Source organism: Hipposideros armiger, unplaced genomic scaffold, assembly GCF_001890085.2.
Source record: "Hipposideros armiger isolate ML-2016 unplaced genomic scaffold, ASM189008v1 scaffold_522, whole genome shotgun sequence".
NCBI classification, from domain to species: domain Eukaryota; kingdom Metazoa; phylum Chordata; class Mammalia; order Chiroptera; family Hipposideridae; genus Hipposideros; species Hipposideros armiger.
The window spans coordinates 716,602-736,222 of NW_017731872.1; the positions used below are offsets into that span (position 1 = coordinate 716,602).

At 42.2% G+C, this 19,621-nt stretch overlaps 1 protein-coding gene across 18 annotated transcripts in view; it reads left to right on the forward strand.

Annotated features, from left to right (window-relative positions):
* LDLRAD4 (low density lipoprotein receptor class A domain containing 4) overlaps positions 1-19,621 on the forward strand; it is a 578,686-nt gene that overhangs the window by 48,584 nt on the left and 510,481 nt on the right. Inside the window, exon 1 of one of the 18 annotated variants that reach the window (XM_019668241.1) lies at positions 5,260-5,278. The exons of 16 other annotated variants lie outside the window; for them this stretch is intronic. The gene's annotated coding sequence lies outside the window, so the exon portion shown is untranslated. Of the gene's footprint in view, positions 1-5,259; positions 5,279-13,723; positions 13,743-19,621 lie in introns of those variants that run through there. One more of the 18 variants, XM_019668236.1, reaches the window with a different exon arrangement.

Below are 19,621 nucleotides of genomic sequence, written 5' to 3' on the forward strand. Positions count from 1 at the left end.
GCAGTTGGGTGCCGCCCATGCTGGACCTGGGGTAATGTGGGGATGGTCTCTGTGTGAACTGAAGCTGGCTGCCTTCTATATGGGTCCTGAGGCAGTTTAGGAAAAGGCCCAGGGCCCCCTAGGCCTGTTGCCACCTGTCAAATGCCAGTAAGACCCACCTATTGAAAGAGGCTCTTTAGGGGCATGTGTCTGGCTATTTGACCCAGTGTTGAGGGTGCCTCTGCTATGTGGCACTAGCTTGGCAGGATGAAGTTCAAGTGAGTTCTGCAATGTGATTGATGGTTTTTAAGACGTTAATGCAGATTCAGGTCTTATAGCAATACCTGTCCTGTGACCCTCTTGTATAGTGTCCCAAGGGCGCTCCACCTCATGCTCACAGATTCACAAAAGCTGCCCCCGAGTGGCTGTTGTGCAGGTTTGTGGTCACTGAACACTACGAAGATGACTCCAGGGTTCTGCATACCACCTTCTGTTGTACCAAACCTTTTCCACAGTTTATAGGGGTGGGGCCAGTCACCCTGGCACCCCGATTGCCCCTGGCAATGCAGCTGTAGGTGAATGAGGTGGTGTTATAGGTACGTAAAGGCTGTAGTTAGTAGTTTCTTGAAATTTAGTGTAGTCTCAGCTCCTGGACCAGTGTCAGGTGCATGTCCACTTCATAAAACAAAAACAAAGCAAGGCAACCCAACAACACTAAAAAACAAATACACTCCCACAGAAACTTGATAAGCAATGATTCGACAGAAGTAACAAAAGTATATAGAAGAGACACAAACACAAACACAAAAACAGGAGAACAAGACAGAAAAACAGTGACCAAAGCAATATCCAGATAAACAAGTCTGAGAAACAACAACAAAAACAAAACAGATGAAAGAAAAAAAGCAAAAGGAACAAAAAGATGAAAGAGAAAGAAAAGTAAAAAAAAATAATAATGAAGAAAAAAAGGGGGAAGAAAAAAAGAAGGAAAAAAAAGGAAAGCGAGATTAAAAAGAAAAAAAGGTTCTTCGCTTGCTTTAATCTATAGACCACTTGCTCAGCAATAGAGAGTGTCTGGGCGACTCAGCACCAGCTATGTTGTGGGGAAATGCTCAACACATCATGCTCCGGCCTCTCTCTGAGGTTTGCAGTGAGCTTCCTGCAATTCACTGATGTGTGCTCTGGAACCGTCTTCACCACCAAAAATCCTCACAGGTTGCTGTGGGTTGTCTGCTGCTGCAAAAAACCCTCCGTGGTCTGCGGAGGTGGGGGCCAGGCACCAGGATTTCAGGGTTGTCCCAGCAACACAGTTCTAGGTGAGCGGGGCAGGACCCCAAGGCACCACAGGGCGTGGTCAGTGGCACCCACCAAGTCAGAGCAGCGTGCACTCCTGCACCGGCAACCAGCCCGCACAAACCCACCATGACTGTCCCAGNTTTCTTGAAATTTAGTGTAGTCTCAGCTCCTGGACCAGTGTCAGGTGCATGTCCACTTCATAAAACAAAAACAAAGCAAGGCAACCCAACAACACCAAAAAAATACACTCCCACAGAAACTTGATAAGCAATGATTCGACAGAAGAAACAAAAGTATATAGAAGAGACACAAACACAAACACAAAAACAGGAGAACAAGACAGAAAAACAGTGACCAAAGCAATATCTAGATAAACAAGTCTGAGAAACAACAACAAAAACAAAACAGATGAAAGAAAAGAAACAAAAGGAACAAAAAGATGAAAGAGAAAGAAAAGTAAAGAAAAATAATAATGAAGAAAAAAAGGGGGAAGAAAAAAGAAGAAAAAAAGGGAAAGCGAGATTAAAAAGAAAAAAAGGTTCTTCGCTTGCTTTAATCTACAGACCACTTGCTCAGCAATAGAGAGTGTCTGGGCGACTCAGCACCAGCTATGTTGTGGGGAAATGCTCAACACATCATGTTCCAGCCTCTCTCTGAGGTTTGCAGCGAGCTTCCTGCAATTCACTGCTGTGTGCTCTGGAACCGTCTTCACCACCAAAACTCCTCACAGGTTGCTGTGGGTTGTCTGCTGCTGCAAAAAACCCTCCGTGGCCTGCGGAGGTGGGGGCCAGGCACCAGGATTTCAGGGTTGTCCCAGCAACACAGTTCTAGGTGAGCGGGGCAGGACCCCAAGGCACCACAGGGTGTGGTCAGTGGCCCCCACCAAGTCAGAGCAGCGTGCACTCCTGCACCGGCAACCAGCCCGCACAAACCCACCATGACTGTCCCAGCCGGATCACGCCGGTGCATAGCTCCCAGCTCAACACTCCCAGGAAAACTCCCAGTCTCAGCCTGTCCCAATCAGCCACTCGCACATCAGGCAGAGCAGCCCGACAGCCAATTGCCAGCCTGGGAACTGCACGCACAGTGCGGAGAGTGGGGACCCAAGGCGGCTCACCCACTCCTGCGTCTCAATGAGCAGCCTGTTGGAGCCTGAGCGCTCATGCGCTCAGGGCTCAGGGCGTTTCCCTGGCTACACAGCACAAGCAGTGGGGAGGGTCGGGATCCAAGGCAGCATGCGCTCGCATGCACACAAGCACTCCTGCACCAATTCCACCAGACCAATGCGGTCCCGGACCTGACCCTTTGTGAGAGGGCCCAACCCTGAAAAAATGGCACCCTCCTGTGCAGTATTTATGTGCAAGCTCCACACCAGGGGAACAATGGTCCCAAAACCTCCAGCTCATGCACCAATGGCGCTCAGTTCAGTCCTTCCCCACAGGCTCCTGTGCCCCACTCACACAACTACTCCCTCCACCAGGGACCGGGTGAGTGCTCACCAGTGAGCGAGTTGGTTTGCCGGCTCCGCTGGTTCTCTAGCCGTCCTCAACCTCACTGAGTTGAGCAAAGAGAGTCCTTACTAATTTCTGCTGCCAGCTATCATAGTACTCCTCTTCCCGGCAAAGTAATTCTGGGCTGGTGAGCTCGGTGTGGGGCCAGAGGGTCTCTCCCCCAACCGGAGAAGCCTGTCCACCGCTTAGGTGTCCCTCATGGGGTTTGCTCTCTCTCACCTCTGCCCCTCCTACCAGACTTGACATGGCCTCCTCTTTAAGTCCTTCGTTTAGAGGTTCTGTTCTTCTAGTGTTCAGGAGACTTCCGAGGTTGAATGTTGTATAAATTATTTGTAATTTTGGTGTGATCCCACAGCATCTGTCTATTCCACCATCTTACTGGAAGTCCCCTAATGTATTCTTTATTTCAGTTATTGTATTTTTTTATGTCTGACTGGTTCTTTTTTATGTTTTCTATCGCCATTTTTATGTTTCTTATCTCTTTGTTGAAGTTTTCACAGAGATCATTGAGCATCCTTATAACTAGTGTTTTGAACACTGCATCTGGTAGATTGTCTTCACTTTGTTTAGTTCTTTTTCTGGAGCTTTGTTTTTTTCTTTAATTTGGGACATGTTTCTTTGTCTCTTCATTTTGGCTGCCTCCCTGTGTTTGTTTCTGTGTACTTGGTAGGGATGCTATGTCTCATGGTCTTGTAGAGTGGTCTTGTGATGTGGGGCCTAGTGGTACAGTCTCCCTGGTCACCTACCCTGGGTGTTCCAGGTGTGTCCATTGTGTGGGTTGTGTGTGCCTTCCTGTTTTAGTTGAGCTTTTATTGCTGTTGCACTTCAGTGGGTGTGATGGACTGTCAGGCTGATTGGTTGTGAGGATTGACCCTGTGGAACAGGATTTGCTTTAGTAGAGCTCTGGTGTCTTCTGAGTCTGCCTTTGGGTTGTGTCATTTGTGGAGGTGGTTGGGTGGTGCTTTGAAGTTGGACACCACGTGTGTTGGTTCTGGGGTATCTTGGGAGGGCCTCTGTTGCAGGCCAAGTTTAGCTGCTGCCTGTGCCCTGCCAGGGGCTACTTGGTATGAGCTACAAAGTGGTCTGCAGATGGCTGCCACTTTTGCTGGGTTTGGAGGTGCCTGGGAGAGGCCAAGGTGTGAACTGAGACTGGCTGCTGCTAGTGCCAGGCTCTAGGCTACTCAGCAAGTGGCATGGGGCACATGGAGGTTAGATTCTGGTTGCTTGAGGACTGTGAACTTTTGAGAGTTTTTAGGAAAGTTGAAAGCATGAGTCAAGAAAGGCCGTTTGTACAGAGAAGCTACTAGAAGCAGCTTGGGTGGGGCGAGTTCTCAGGGAATCATCAGGGTGGGGAGAGCTGTGTTAGCCAGGTTAATAGAGACTCAGATATGGAGCCTGCCTGCATGTGCACGCTGGGTTGTGGGTGGGCTCAACAATGGAACAATGGCTTCTGCCAGCAATTCTGTGTGGGAGAAAGCGGCCTCTCTTGAAGCAAGACAATTTAGTTCCTCCCCGTATGTCTCTGGCACCTTTTGAGTTGTTGCCGCAGCACTGGAGCTCAGAGCAAGTGAGTTCGTCAGTGAGTAAGTATGGGCAGGGTCCCTTTAAGAGAAATGCCTGGGACTCCAGCAGTCCTTCCCCTCACTTAGTCCCAGTCTCCGCTGGTTTTCACAGCCAGACGTGATGGGGACTTCTCCTCCTGGCACTGGAACCCTGGGCTGGGGGAGCCTGATGTGAGGCTGGGACCCCTCACTCCTCGGGGGACATCTGCAACCGAGATATACCTCCTGATTTTTAACTGCCACCTGTTTTGCATCTCTGCCCCTCCTACCAATCTGGCCATGGCTTCTTTATATCCTTATAGGACTTCTGTTCAGCCAAATTTCAGGTGGTTCTCAATGATGGTTGTTCTGTAGTTTAGTTGCAATTTTGAGATGGTCATGGGAGGAGGCAAAACGCAGCATTCTACTTACTCCGCTGTCTTGATCAGAAACTTCTCATCGAGTTCTTATAAGGATTTTCAGTTAAGAGTATAAAGTGCTTAAAACATGACTGGCCTAGTCTAACTGTTTGTTATGATTGTAAGTGAGAACCCATGTCTGTCTGACTACACCACCTGTCTGTCTGAAGATCATTACTGAGTTACAGCTGAACTTCAGTTTCTCCTGTATTAGTAATCTTATTTCATTTACTAAAGTGCAGACTTTAGAATTTTTGGGGAAACTGTAATATAACCCTGGAGTAAGTCTGTAAGATGGTTGTTGAGTGCAGGATGGTGTAGGAGGGGTTCTGTGGTGTGCTGTTATGGAATCAGGGAGGGGTGCATGACCCCTGTTTCTCCTGTGGCAGATTGGACCCCACTCTTTCTCTTCTAGGCCCCACATTGCTGTTGGTCGGTTGGATGCCATTTGAAAGAATGGGGACGAAAGTGGCTGTTAATGGTCCTGTACAGACTATGAGGATGGCTACTTTGCATTAAACTGCTGAGAGAAGTATGGGGCCTGGAGACGTTGGATGGCTTCCCAGCTGTCCTGGGTCACATCCTCAGAGTGCACCTTGCTGCTTTTTAAAAGGGAATATCCAGAACATTAAACATACCCATATTTCACAATAACTATAAAGACATTTTATAAAACCAGAAATTAATGATTTTTTTGACGTATTTGTTATTCAATTATACAATGCCCTTTATGAATGTAGGTAATTAAGAATAGACTTTTTTCATAAATATTCCAAGCCCAATAACTTAGATAAATAATATTCTTAGGCAGAGAAGTCTTTAACATGTGTTTTATATTAGATACTATACTGTGTTTCCTTTATTCAAAGTGATGGTGGGTGCTGAGAATTGTATAATGCTTTTTTCTGCAAATGGCTGTGTTTTAGATTGTGTGAAGTAATTTTTCTGTAGCCTTTCACTTTTTTCCAAGTCTTTGAATCTGGATTGATTTTTGTTTATAAAGCTTTCCAAGATGCATTGCTGAAAAATGTAGTTGAAGAATGCATCTTAAGAAAGCACATTGGGTGTATTTCACAACTGGGCTCTTTTAGAAAAACATTTAAAATACAATGTTCCTGAGTCTGGAAGATTCTGAGGTGGCTTATAAACAGACTTGAGTGTTTCAAGGTGGAGGCAGATGTTGGTAAATTTATCTGAAAATGATATAAAAGCTCTGTTTTCTTTTACCTGATTTAAAGCTGGTTACCTAAACCAGGGACCTGGACTTATTCTGGCTCTTTCCCTTCCTCTCTGCATATCTGATCTCCATATCACCACGTCCTGAGATTTTACTTCTGAGAATTTTTTTGCATGACTTTTATCATTCTTGCATGTAGTTACTGCCTTCAATAATAGTGTTTCTTGCATGGACTTTTGCAATAGCCTCTGGACCGATTGCTTTGCCTTCGATCTCTGATTTTTCTCTCCCATCCTTATATGTCCTTCCCTGTGCTTTAGAGCCTAGGGTCTCAGACATCATTGTGTGGTGTCTGAACCACTTGGAGGGCTCATTAAAATGCAGAGTTTCTGATTTGGTAGGTGTGGAGTGGAGCCTCAGACTTTGAATTTCTCACATGTTCCCAAGGGATGCTGATACTCCTGGTCTGTGACTTCCCTCTGAGAACCACCACTCCAGTTACCTGGCCTGCACAGCTGACCTGTCAGTGCTTTCCTTCAAAAGATAAAGGCTGGGCTTGCCTGTGTGTCCACAGGTCACAGTGTCCTTGCCTGGTTGTTTGTTTCCAGCCCCTCTCCCACTGCTTCCCATTTCACCACATTTCTCTAGTGACACCCAACAGACCATGCCCTTTCCAGCTCCTGTGCCTGGAACGCTGTCCTCCATTTGCAGCACAGATGGATGAGGTGCAGCAGTCACTGAGAGAGGTGTTTCTGGGCTCATCTTGTTGAAATGTGTAACAGAAATGAATTGTTCCATGGCACTCAGTAACACTAGAGCAATTAAACCTCATTGGAGCTCTGACTCACCCAGAAAGGTAAGATAGCTTATATCAGTCATTTGGGGATGGAATGTGTACCGCAGGACTTGTGACTCACCCACCACACCTGCTTCCTTGTTATTGGTCTACTCATGAATGAAGAGCTTGCTTGGTGCTCAGTCAGGATTTGCTGAAGTCATTGCAGGTAGGGGTGGGCCCCCCAGTGCTAGTCCTGGGGAACCTTTGCTCAGCTGCTTTGAGCTCCATCTCCATGGAGCCTTCTCGGCCTGCTCGTCTGTCTCCATCTCTTCCAGCTCTTCTCCTGCAGTCTCTACACATGAAGCCCCTTTCACACTCCCTCACATAGGTCAGTTTAATTTGGGTTTAGACCTCTGTTTTTCAAATGTTGGTATGTTTGAGAATTATTTGGGGGAGCTTGTTAAACATGCAGACATCTAGACCCCTCTCCAAGAGATTCTGATTCAGGGGAGCTGAGATGGTGCCCAGGACTGTGTGTTTTAATAAGAACACCAGGCACTTTTGCTGTAGTTGTTCTGTAAGTTGTGCAGTGAGTAGTAGTTATCCAGATCTCACCCTACCTTTCTTTTTGGACCCAGAAACACAAAACACTATTTTGCTACAAATAGTTAAGTCATTCTGCTACCTGGCTTGATTTTCATGAGTAGACTGCGGACTGCTTGAGGGCAGGAATATGCTTTATTCTTCCTTCACAAAGCCTGTTATCTCAGACTCAATACTGATGTCTGCAGGAATAGTTTTGGAGACAAGTGCATGTCACAAACGGGGGAAGGCACCAATCTTAGGGTTTTGCTTTTTCTTTTCTTTGTGGCATGATGCTACTGGGTCCAGAGGTAGGGAGAATCCTGAGAGTCTCTGATGTCTGGCTTCTACTGAGCATGGCTGAGAATGAGTTGTTTTTTAATTGGCAAAATTGTCATCTTAGATCAATGAAAAGCTGCTGAAGTGGTGTTCATATTGGGGTGATAGCTAGTGATAGTTTTTACATGGAGAGAAGGGCAAGCCCAGCCCGAACTCCTGGCTGGACTCCTGGTCACATCCCTGGAGTCCTCTTCCCACTCCACCCCCTGGAGTTGCCTTCAGGGTGTTAGCTTCAGTTTTGATCACAACCTTACAAGGTGGTATGTCACTGACTTGGTGTAGAATTGAAATGAACACGTTTCTGAGTAAGAGCAATACTAAAAGTTACAATTTTTATGTTCCAGTGAGATTGAAAACCTTTTCTGTTAACCAAATGACAGATCCACTTTTACTTGGAACCTCTTCCTGTAATAACATCATTTTCTGAGTTCTGGCCTAGGTCTTGGCTATAATCAACAGGGTATCTGTGGCAAGAGGGAGGTTGGTAAATATATTCTCAAACTACAACTCTGAATTATGAAGATAACATAAAATTTTATAGCAGTCTTCAGTTATACCTATATTTGCAAAATGTACTTTTACTTGAAAGGGCCAAATAATTAAATGTATTAGAAACATTTTATGCATGAGATCATGTAGAGTCATACACTTTTAAATTATCAGAGAAATGTTTGGTATTTTTGAAAACTCTACTTCCAGTTCTTAGAGAGAGAGAGAGAGAGAGAGAGAGAGAGAGAGAGAGAGAGAGAGAGAGAGAGATGTATGCACAGGCCTGTGGCATTAACAGTTATCAGAAGAGTGGTCTGTCTTATTTATTTTGAAACCAGCAGCACCAACTCTACCTGTCATATGTTGTGGTGGGATTTGAGAATGAGGACAGTTTTATCAGGATTGTGAAGTTTTCCAGGGGGAAAGCCTATGCATGATAATTCACTTTCTAAAAACAACCTGTACACGTGTTCCTGCTCGAGAGGAGCTGTCTGTTTTCGCTCAGATGTAGCTCCTACTGCCATATAGCTTGAGATGAACAAACCTCACTTCTGATGCAGTAAGCAGCTCAGCTTCTTCATTTGTTCATTCTCGTCCTTCGCTTCCCTAGGAGGTTGAAGTCCGAGGTAGTGGAACCTCACTGGGACAGGCATAGTGGAGACCATCCACATGTAAGCATTGTCCAGCGGCTTTCCTGGGGCCCATAGTAACAGCTTGCCTTGTGATAAGAACTAACACAGATTGTGAGTCATTAACTGTTCTTTCTGAGCTTTGATTTAAGTAATGTGAAAACCAGTGCATTCTTTCATTGAGCTGTTTTTCTTCTTGTACTTTTCAAGATGTGCGTGGAGAGACATTTTCCTCTTATGGTAACTAAGACCAGTGTTACACTGATGTCCTTCATTTTCATTATCACATGGTAGAATATTTTATATCTCTGTTGATGCATTGCAGACAGTGCTGACACTTTGCCTTTCTTCTTAGTTCATTCTTTTTCCTGTTTCTCAGTTTCTTCCTTCATCCTCCTCTCCCATTTGGTCCCCTTCTTCTTGCTTTCTCCTCTTGGCTTGACCCTTCTCCTTTCCTTTCCTTCCTGTTCCTGGCAGCCATTGTAATTGGGAAGTTGGCCAATCATATTATGTGTTAAGGTCTTGTGGTTGTAATTATTTTCCTTCTCACAAAAATTCCAGTTATTTGAATTTTCCAGCTGTTTGAATTGTGGCTTGGTGGGACTTAATTTCATCTGAGCACCTGAAAACATAGTGCTTATTGGTCTCTATATACATATCTGAGTTTACTGTTGAAGACACCTAGGAAAAGAGATATTTTAACAAGTCAGTGGATACAAAATGTTATGCTTTCAAAATTACTCTTCTGTCTAGTATTTAACAGCTGAAGCATACCACATACCATACTTGTAGCTTGATTTCCCCCTGTAACGCAGTGTTGCTATGCTGAAGTCACTTCATGCTTTCCCCCTTTTTGCTTTCCTTTCTCTTACCTATGTCATTAATTTTAGGTTACACTGATTTCTTAAAGGCTAAAGTAATGCACAAAGTAAAATCTTAAAATGTTTAGAAGCTATGCAGTATTATATTGTAAACCTGTAAAAATTCTTAACAAAGTTAGTGGTTTGGAAGGATTTTCATGAGAACTTCAACTAAAAGGTAGTAAATTCCTTAAAATAACTAAACTTTGGCTTATAATAAGGTCATTATTTGGCAATGTCTACATTTTAAAAACTTTCCAGAACTCAGAGGAGGAAATAATTCTGAGACAATGTAGTGATTTAAAAAGTAAAGACAACAAATTAACATTTGTATTATTTGCCAAGGATTGCCTTCCCTTTTTCCTACATTTTACCCCACATTTTGGATAAATGGGACCATGAGAAGAACTAGGAGATTAGTTTTACTTTTTCTTTTTTCTTTTTTTGATTGAAATTGGTTTCGTAGAAGTGGAAATCTGGCAGTAAGTATGGAAACTAGCAAATCAGTTTACAGTGTTCTATGCTTCTTAGTTTAATGATACCCACAAGAATGAAGAAAGACTGCATGACTTCAAATAAGAGAAGGCTGTACTAATGAAGGTTTTGCCTTTTCTGGAATTTTATTTTTTACCCTTGTTAATTCAGTAGCATGCAGAATGGCATATCCAAACTTTAGTTGGTTAATATTGGCCTCTAAATGGGTAGAATTTCAACTCCAATCGTTATTTTTTGATGATTTCATGGAGAGAATGCTGGGAAATATTTTCTAAGAGTGGTGTAAAATGAGGAAGAATGTGGTAATTAAAACAACAACAACAACAAAAATCTGTGACTTAATGGAATATAAGCAATTGGGTAATAGCAGTTTTTACAATCAAATGTTGTGTTCTGAACTTGACCTCTAATGAGGTAGTGTAAGCATGTATCTATTTTCAGTTAAAATGACCAATTAACATGGGGATATTTGGAGAATCTCTGTTCCTTTCAAATAAAGTAGGATAGATGGACATTTTCTTGAATGATGGTTTCATCATTAATATATGTTTTCCAGCCCACTGGAGCCCTCATGAGCCCATTTGGCATAACATGGCTCATTTTTAGTCTACCCAAGTTTGTAGTATATGAGTTATTTCCATATTGATGTTCTCTTTTCATCCTTGGACAGTTTATGTTTCTGCAGTAGGCTTTGTCCTGTTTTCCAAGTCCTCTCTGAGTTCTTTTACTCTCTCACTGGGTGCTGTCCTCTGCTCTTCCCAGATGGCCCTCTCCATCACCACCATTGATGGGCTGCCACCAGCTGAAGCCCATGTTAACATGCCTGTGGATGTCACCTAAATATCTGCCTTCATAGCAGGTGCTTTCTGCTGAAGAGTCTGCTCTGTATTTGAACACACATTATTAGGGAGACTAAGGCAGGGTATTTTGATCTACAAATCACCCAGGGCTGTCTAGCACTTTGCTACACAGTTGGCATCCCCTGGGATCTTGTTGGAAATGCAGAATCTTGGGGCTCACTGCAGACCTGCTGAGTCTCAATCTGTTCTGCTTTACAGTGCAAAGTAGTGCTTATACTGAGCCTATTTTAATGACCACTTACAAGTTTACCAAAGCAACGAAAGGAAAAGGCAAAGATGCTTTAGCAGTAGAATGTGCTTTCACTGTTATTTCAGAATACTGAATCTCAGACTTTATTTGAAAAGTTCATGCACAGATAGTGCAGTTGGGGTGAGTTCTATTTAGCTCCAGCAGAGAACAGTTAGCTCCTTTCTGCTTTCTGGTTAGTCCATGAGTCTTGCAGGGCTAATCTGTGAAGGATCATTCCTTCAGGAAACCCTCAAGTTTCACTAGTAGAGTGCTCTGCAGGCTGGGAGGGTAGATAGACAAAGGGGGAGACAGCTGATGTGACAAATGTGGGGTTAGTCATTCATTAAGTTATTAATTAAGTGCCTTCATTATTTAAGGCCTAGAAGAGTGTTTTATAACTGCAGGTCACAACTTCTTGGCAGGTCATTAAATCATTTTAGTAGGTAACCACCAGCACTTAAAAGTGATCTGCAATAGAAGAGAAGATAGAGTATAGTTGACATAGTCAGGCTAAAATTGTTTTTAGAAACTTTAACAAAGTTATACATGTGATATGTATATGTATATATAGATTTTTAATATCACAACTCAGTATATCTATATGTATGTAAATACATGTATGTATTGTATTTTCATATATATGTATGCCTATTCCAAGGTGTGATTAAAAAAATATTGTGAATACTACTGCCGAGTGCCATCCAACAGAAAGGCAGGGATCTTTGGGAAGAGGGGTGTCAAACCTTAGTAGCAGTGTGTGACAAGTTTCAACTTGTTTGGTGCAGTCAGTCGGGTGTGAGCTATGGTCGAGAGAAGGTTTTAAAGTGTGCCATGAATCATGGATCACGAACAATGCATTAACATGAAATTTTGTTTCAAACTGCAAAAAAGTGCTAAAGAAACACACAAAATGTTAAAATTAGTTTATGGTGATGCTTTAGTGACCATGTAAATGGTTTACAAGTGGTCTGAGCGATTTTGTAATGGTTGTGAATCGATTGAAGACAAGCAGAGATCAGACGTCCTTCAACATCAAAAACCCAAAAGAATGTTGAAAGAGTAAGCGAAATGATTCGATTAACAGGTGATTGACTATTAGGGAAATTTCTGAGGATCATCTCTTATGGTTCCATTCAAAGCATTTTAGCAACAGATTTGAACATGAGGCGAGTGACTATGAAATTTTTTCCATACATTTTGACTGTCAAACAAAAGCAACAGCGTTTGTCAATTTTGTTGGAGTTGCACAATCATGCCACTTCAGATTCCAGCTTTTTAAGACATGTTACCATGGGAGATGAAACTTGGGTCTATGGTTATGATCCTGAGACCAAGGTTCAGAGTTTTCAGTGGAAATCACCCAGTTCTCCTTGTGTGAAAAAAGCGCATCAATAAAGATCTACGAGTAACATCAGGGTGATGTTAATTGTGTTTTTTGACCTTGATGGAATTGTGCAAGCTGAGTTTGTACCCAGGAACACTATGGTGAACTCTGAATATTATAAAGGCTTATTAGAGTGTTTAAGAAACAATATGCATAGAAAGTGGCCTGAAAAATGGGCAAATGGTTTCATCGTCCATCATGACAATGCTCTGTGTTACACATTGCTTCTGTTATGGCAATTTCTGTCAAATAAAAACATTACGGTGTGTCCTCATCCACCTTCTTTGCTGGATTTGGCACCATGCAACTTATGGCTCTTCCCCAAATTCAAAATGTTTAAGGACATCTAGGCAGCCATGACAGCGCAAATAAAGACACTCACAAAAGAGGACTTCCAGAACTGCTTTAGAAAGTGGCAAGAATGATGGGATAAGTGTGTTTGAAGTGAGGGGAGTATTTTGAGGGGATTAATTGCAATGTGTTTTTTACTGTAATAAATTTTTTTATTTAAACATCATATTTTGTGATCACAACTCATATATGTATGAATGTATACACACATATGTATTGCATTAAAATTATTGTAAGTACAAAATAACTAGTATTATTGGGGAATTACAGAGGAATTAGTAAAGATATAGTCTGTGTAATTTAATGGAGGGGAAAAACCTCCAAGCATAGATGTTTATTTTTGGCTCAGTTTACCAAATGACAAATGTGTGTCTAGATATCAATGAATAGTACACATTGCCCTTCAGACATATCGGGAAATAGGGTGTTATGATTTTTAAACTATTGTAGTTACCATAATGCTAGCATAATGACATTGATACATTTAAATATTTAGAATCCAAGGAGGTATCATCAAGACTAAAATTATTTTGAACTTAATTTGATTTTTCACTGCTGATTTAGACAACTTTAGGATCGTCTATATCTTTGGCATTATCGTGGTAAATGTTCAGTATCTATGTAAAGGAGAGGTGTCCTTTGAGTCCATGGAATGCTTATTTCCAGGTTCCCACATGCGGCTTGGAGTGTACTCTGGATTACTTAGTCTACTGAATTAGCTACCACCGAACGTTGAAGAGTCTAGTTTTTGCCTCTTCTCGACCTTCTTCCTCGTCCCATGTCTTCAGCACCTGGCACAGGGCTTTGGCATGTTTAGCATCTGGTAAGCCCTTGTTGAATAAATGTATGACTCTTTCAGTAGCTCCCCATTTCTCTTGAGTAAAATCCAAGTGCTTACAATTGCCTATAAGCTGTGGGATGCCAGTGCCCTCTGACCTTGTCTCCTGATACTTTTGCCTTATTCACTCTGTCTAGCCACCCTGCTCCTTGTTTCTGAACCTCTCCCTGGAATGCTGTTCCTCAAACATCTGTGCCCATGTGCCTACCCCGTTGCCTTTTTTTCCAGCCTTGACTCAGATACTGCCTTCTCAGGGAGCTTTCTCCAGAACTGCTTCCATCCACCCTGCACTGGCTGTCCCCTGCCCTGCTCTACTCTTGGCATTTCTACACGACACTTATTACTTCTGAGCAAACTGCTTCATTTACCTGTTGAGGAGGTTTATTGTTCAACTCTCCACCCTTGTTTTGCTTGCTGATGTCCCCCAGTGCTTGGAATTCTGTCTGGCACTTAGTGGGTGCTCATAACAACCTGCCAGTAGACTGCATGGTTGAATGAGTTCAAGCATGGATTTTGGCATGCTTCAGCTTCTTTCCACCTTACATGACATGGCGACTTTTCTGCTCTCTTCCTGGCATTTAGCATTTGTACCTCATAGTACCATGGATTCAGCACATAGAAACAGCTCTCATAGAGTTTCTCATAGAAATAGAGAATTGGGTTTATATTTAATGTTAAATATTAATAGAGGTCAATAAAATACTGATAACAATTTTTATCTTTGGCTTATGAAAACCAGTCTTCACATTTTATTATAACAGCACAAACTTATTGATGTTTGCCCTGTTTCCCTTATTAAATTTTAGATTTTCAGAGAAATAGCAACTTGGGTTCCTTTTATTTTCTGACAGTATGTGCTAGAAAACTTGGAACATAATGAATCTTCAACAACATTGCTGCTTCACCAGCCTGGGACTAATTCTGCTGTGCCTCCTGAGAAGTCCTGGCTGTGGCCTCCCACTGTGCCAGGACTGTCCTCTGCCAGTGTGATTCCACAGCATCCAGGTTCATCTCTGCCTGTGGAGTGTTCATTTAGGAAATGACCTAACGGGTCTGAAAAAAATCTGCTTATTTGTGAATTACTTGTTGCTATTTCTAAATGGAATAATAAAGTCTAGATTTGAAGATAATATTAAGACAAAAATACACCTTAGTTTTCAAAGGAATTCCCAAGAACAAAGCATATTCAATTTTGGTACTTTAGCTGTGTCTTATTTCTTCTTCGTCTTCTTTTTTTTTTTTTTTTTAAAGATTTTATTGGGGAATTGGGAGAGGGGAACAGTGCTGAGGAATCGGGGGAAGGGGAACAGACAAGTTGCTGTCCTTTTGTTCTTCAGTCTAGTTGTGGATGGGCTGCCGCACGGGCTGCAGCCTACGCCATCGCTGGCAACTCATGGCAGCCCAGCTCCAGGCTGAGCTGTTGTTCACCATTTTAGCTGTAGAGGGCAGTGTCACTGGACCTCATGTGGGATCTGAACCCGGGCCTTGCTGCTCAGAGCTGGCGTCCCAAGCCAGCTCTTAACCAACGTGCCATGGGCCGGCCTTCTGCCTTATTATTATAACCATTTGTTTTTTACTGCTGTGTGGATCTGTTTGTAGGATGGAATAGAGTTCAAATCCTAGATTTTGTGTCTTAATAGCTGTGTCACCCTAGACAAGTTACCTAATTTCCTGGACTCTGGTTTCCTCATCTGTCAGCTGAGAATACTAATAATATCCACTCAAGGTTGCTGTGTGGGTTAAATGAGATAACATATGTAAAGTGCCAGGCTGGGCTTTGAGTAAATGTTAAATAAACATTAGCTTTGTTGTTATTATTATTACCTGGAAATGAACGACCAAGATGCCTGAGTATCTTTTATCTGTTTGATTTCTTCTCTTCATAATTAATTAAGTGTCCAAACAGTAGGTCAAAAAAGGCAGAGAACAGAACCCTTGTGCTAGAGCTCAGAATCCTGGATGTACAGGCTGTTTCTTAAAGTGAGCCTGCCTTGCTCTTTGATGGGCATATTGAGGCCCCAAGGCTCAGTGCTATGTGGTAGGACATGTAGGTCATCAGGATGTTTATAATGCCAATGGCAATTGCTCTATCTCACAAGGTGGGCACTGTGATGAGCCAATGGCAATAGCAGAGTAAGTGTCATGGTGGGGGAGTCAAGAGGCCAGTTCTGTGTCTCCTGGGACTTGACCCACCTGTGTGACTAGGTAAAGACCCTTCACCTCTGAGCTCCTTGATTTCATCTTGACTCACACAAGGGGATGGGGCTTGAGCTCTTCCATTGTGAGAGCTTGTAAGATGTGAAAGGTGGGTGTTTGCCTTGAGTCTTCCTCTGAGGCTGCTATTCTGGGGAATGCCTGATATGGAGATACATATATGGTTTGGGGGGTGCAGGGAAGGGAGTAGATTGTATAAAAAACTCAGGAAATGTGAGACCTCTCCTTAGAAAATATGAGATCTGTTCACAAGGGAAGATAGGAAACCGGTCTGTTGGTGAGGTTTAGGTGGATGGGCTGTTTTTGCTTTGACTTGAGTTTCTTCATTGAAGGGTGAGGCAGGGCGGCAAGGGCTCTGGCATGGGGACTTTTCTCAGAAAATCTGTTGGCTACCCCACTGCCCTGTCAACTTAGACGTTGGAGGCTGTTTCTGTCCTGAGAGAGGAGGTGTGTGTGTGAGTCCAGTTGGATTGCCTTTGTCTGTTAGATGCACCCCACAAGGGGCTTTTGGGGATTAAGACTTTGACGAGGCAAGCCACTTCACCTGTACCCCAGGAAAGGCCCTTTGGCCTGTCCTCTGTACTCCAGAAGAGATGATTTGTGGGCGTGGCTGTTGCCATGCCTTATTTCTTTAGAATGTGACCATTTCACTGTTGCATCTGCTTTGAAGAGGTCCTTCATTTCTGTTTTGGGAACTGAAAACTGCTAGAGGTAAGCCAGACAGCTGACAGGCGGTGTCTGGTTTCAAGATTCCTCTCCTTCCTCCCAGCCAGCTTAGTGTCTGCTGGGAGTTGCCCAAAGCCATCCTCTATGTGTATATCCCTTGATTTTGAAAGGCACCAATGAAATGATTGTTGATGCTTTGTTAAAAAACAACTTTCAAACCCCTTATCATGGCCCAGTGGCTAGACCCTGCTTGTGGCCACTCTGTTTTTGGCTTTGGGAGGGTGGTTTGCATCTCACTTTTGGCTCTGAAGGGAGGCTGCTAGCAGTGCTTCCTAGGCTAGTGAGAGCAGATCCTAGGCTAGTGAGCGTAGATCCTTGTGCTGGGCACTTGGGCCACAAAGAAACACCTCTGGTCAATATTTCTTGGCATTAGTTTACTCTTGAAATAATTCAGCCCCATGAGAAAAAGATATCAAAACAAAAACTGTGACATTTATGGGTTGAATGAACACAAGCATGTTTTTTTTTGTCTTGAAATGTACCTGACACAAAAATCCATGCATATTACTGCATCTGGGGTGGGAATGTGGGTCTCTTCTTAATGAACATCTCAACGTTTCTGAAAAATGTTTTAAAGCAAGAATGGTTCTGGAAGGAGACCTCTGTTTTCTATTTTCCTTAATCTCTTTCTGTAACACTAAAATACATTACTTACTACTTTGTGTTTTTCCTGTCCCAGTTTATAATTTCCATGAAATGGCTCTCTCCTCATGTCTTCAGGCATCATTATATTTTTAAAAAATTTATTTTCCAATTGCAATTGTCATACAATATTTGTTTCAGGTGTATAACATAGTAATTAACATTTATGTACTTTACGAAGTGATTACCCTGGTAAGTCTAGTACCCATCTGACACCATACATAGTTGTTACAGTATTATTGACTACATTTCCTATGTTGTACTTTATATCCCGTGACTGTTTTTTTTCCTATTTTTCAGTTACAGTTGGCATACAATATAATATTGATTTCAAGTGTACAACACAGTGATTACACATTTATAACTTACAAAGTGATCACCCTGATAAATCCAGTATCCGTTTGATCCCATACATAGTTATAATACTACTGACTATTCCCCATGCTATATTCTATATCTCCGCGACTATTTTGTCACTACTAATTTGTACCTTTAATCCCCTTCCTCCCTTCACGGATCCCTGAAGCTCCCCAATCCAGCAACCATCAAAATATTCTCTGTATCTATGAGCTTGTTTCTTTTGGTTTGTTCATTTATCCTGTTCTGTATTTTACATGTAAATGAAATCATATGACATTAGTCTTTCTCTGTCTGACTTACTCCACTCAGCATAATACTCTCTAGGTCAACCCAGGTTGTTGCAGATGGCAAGATTTCATTCTTTCTTGTGACTGAGTAATATTCCATTGTATATATGAGTATGTACCGCTTCTTTATCCATTCATGTGTTGATGGCACCCAGGTTGCCTCCATATCTTGGCTATTATAAATAATGCTGTAGTGAACATATAGATGCATATGTCTTTTCAAAGTAGTGTTTTGGGTTTCTTTGGATCAATACCCAGAAGTAGGATTACTGGGTCCTTCTTTGTCTTTTTTTATAGCCTTTGTTTTAAAGTCTATTTTGTCTGGTATAAGTATTTGTACTCCAGTTTTTTTCTTTTTTTTTCCATTTCCATTTTCATGAAATATCTTTTTCCATCCCTTTACTTTCAGTCTGTGTGTGTCTTTCAACCTGAAGTGAGTCTCTTGTAGGCAGTATATGTGCATATGTGCGGTCTTGTTTTCTTTTTCTTTTTTTTAGTATAGTATAGGCATTCTTTTTTTTTTTTTTGCTAGGTTCAGGTGTACAAAACAGTGAAATAGTTATACTCTTCACCCCTCACAAAATGACAACTCCTTTCCCCAATCCACCGCCCCCCGCCCCCGCGATATCATACATATCTATTACAATTCCATTGACTCCACTCCCCACACTATACTCCACATCCCGTGACTGTATATTGGGTCATCGGGAAAGTCATGACAGATTTTCTATGTTTTTCAATGCAAAAATGCATCATGACTTTCCAGACGACTCAATATATATTAAATTATAGTTGACATACAATATTATTCAGCATCAAGCCTCTACACCATCCATGAAGTGGTCTCCCTAACAAGACATGTGGCCATCTGACACCCTACAAAATATTTACATTATTAATTATATTCCCCGAACTGTCTTTCATATCCCTGTGGCAATATTGTAGTTACCAATTTATGCTGTCTAATCTCTTCCCCTTCTCACTCATTCCCACACCCCTCCCATCTAGCAACCCTCAGTTTTTCCTGTACATCTCTGAGACTATTTCTGTTTACTTTGCTCATTTATTCAATTCTTTTGATTCCACATATAAGTGAGATCATATGGTATTTGTCTTTCTCCAACTGACTTATTTCACTTGACAAAATGTTCTCTAGGTCCATCCATATCATTGCTAATGGTAAGAGTTCATTCTTCTTTATAGCTGAGTAATACTCCACTGTATAAAATGTACCAGTTTCTTAATCCAGTCGTCTACTGATGGGCATTTCCGTTGTTTCCAAGTCTTGGCTATTGTAAATAGCACCGCAGTAAACAGGGATGCATATATTTTTTTCAAATTAGCGTCTTGGGTTTCTCTGGATAGATACCCAAGAGTGGAATTGCTGGGTCATAAGGTAGTTCGATTTTCAGTTATTTCAGATACCTCTATACTGATTTCCATAATGGCTGCACCAATCTGCAGTTTCACCAACAGTGTATCAGGGTTCCCTTTTCTCCACAACCTCACCAGTTCTTATTGTTTGTTGATTTATTGATGATAGCTATTCTGACTGGAGTGAGGTGGTATCTCATTGTGGTTTTTATTTGCATTTCTCTAATGATTAGTGAAGTTCAGCATTTTTTCATATGCTTG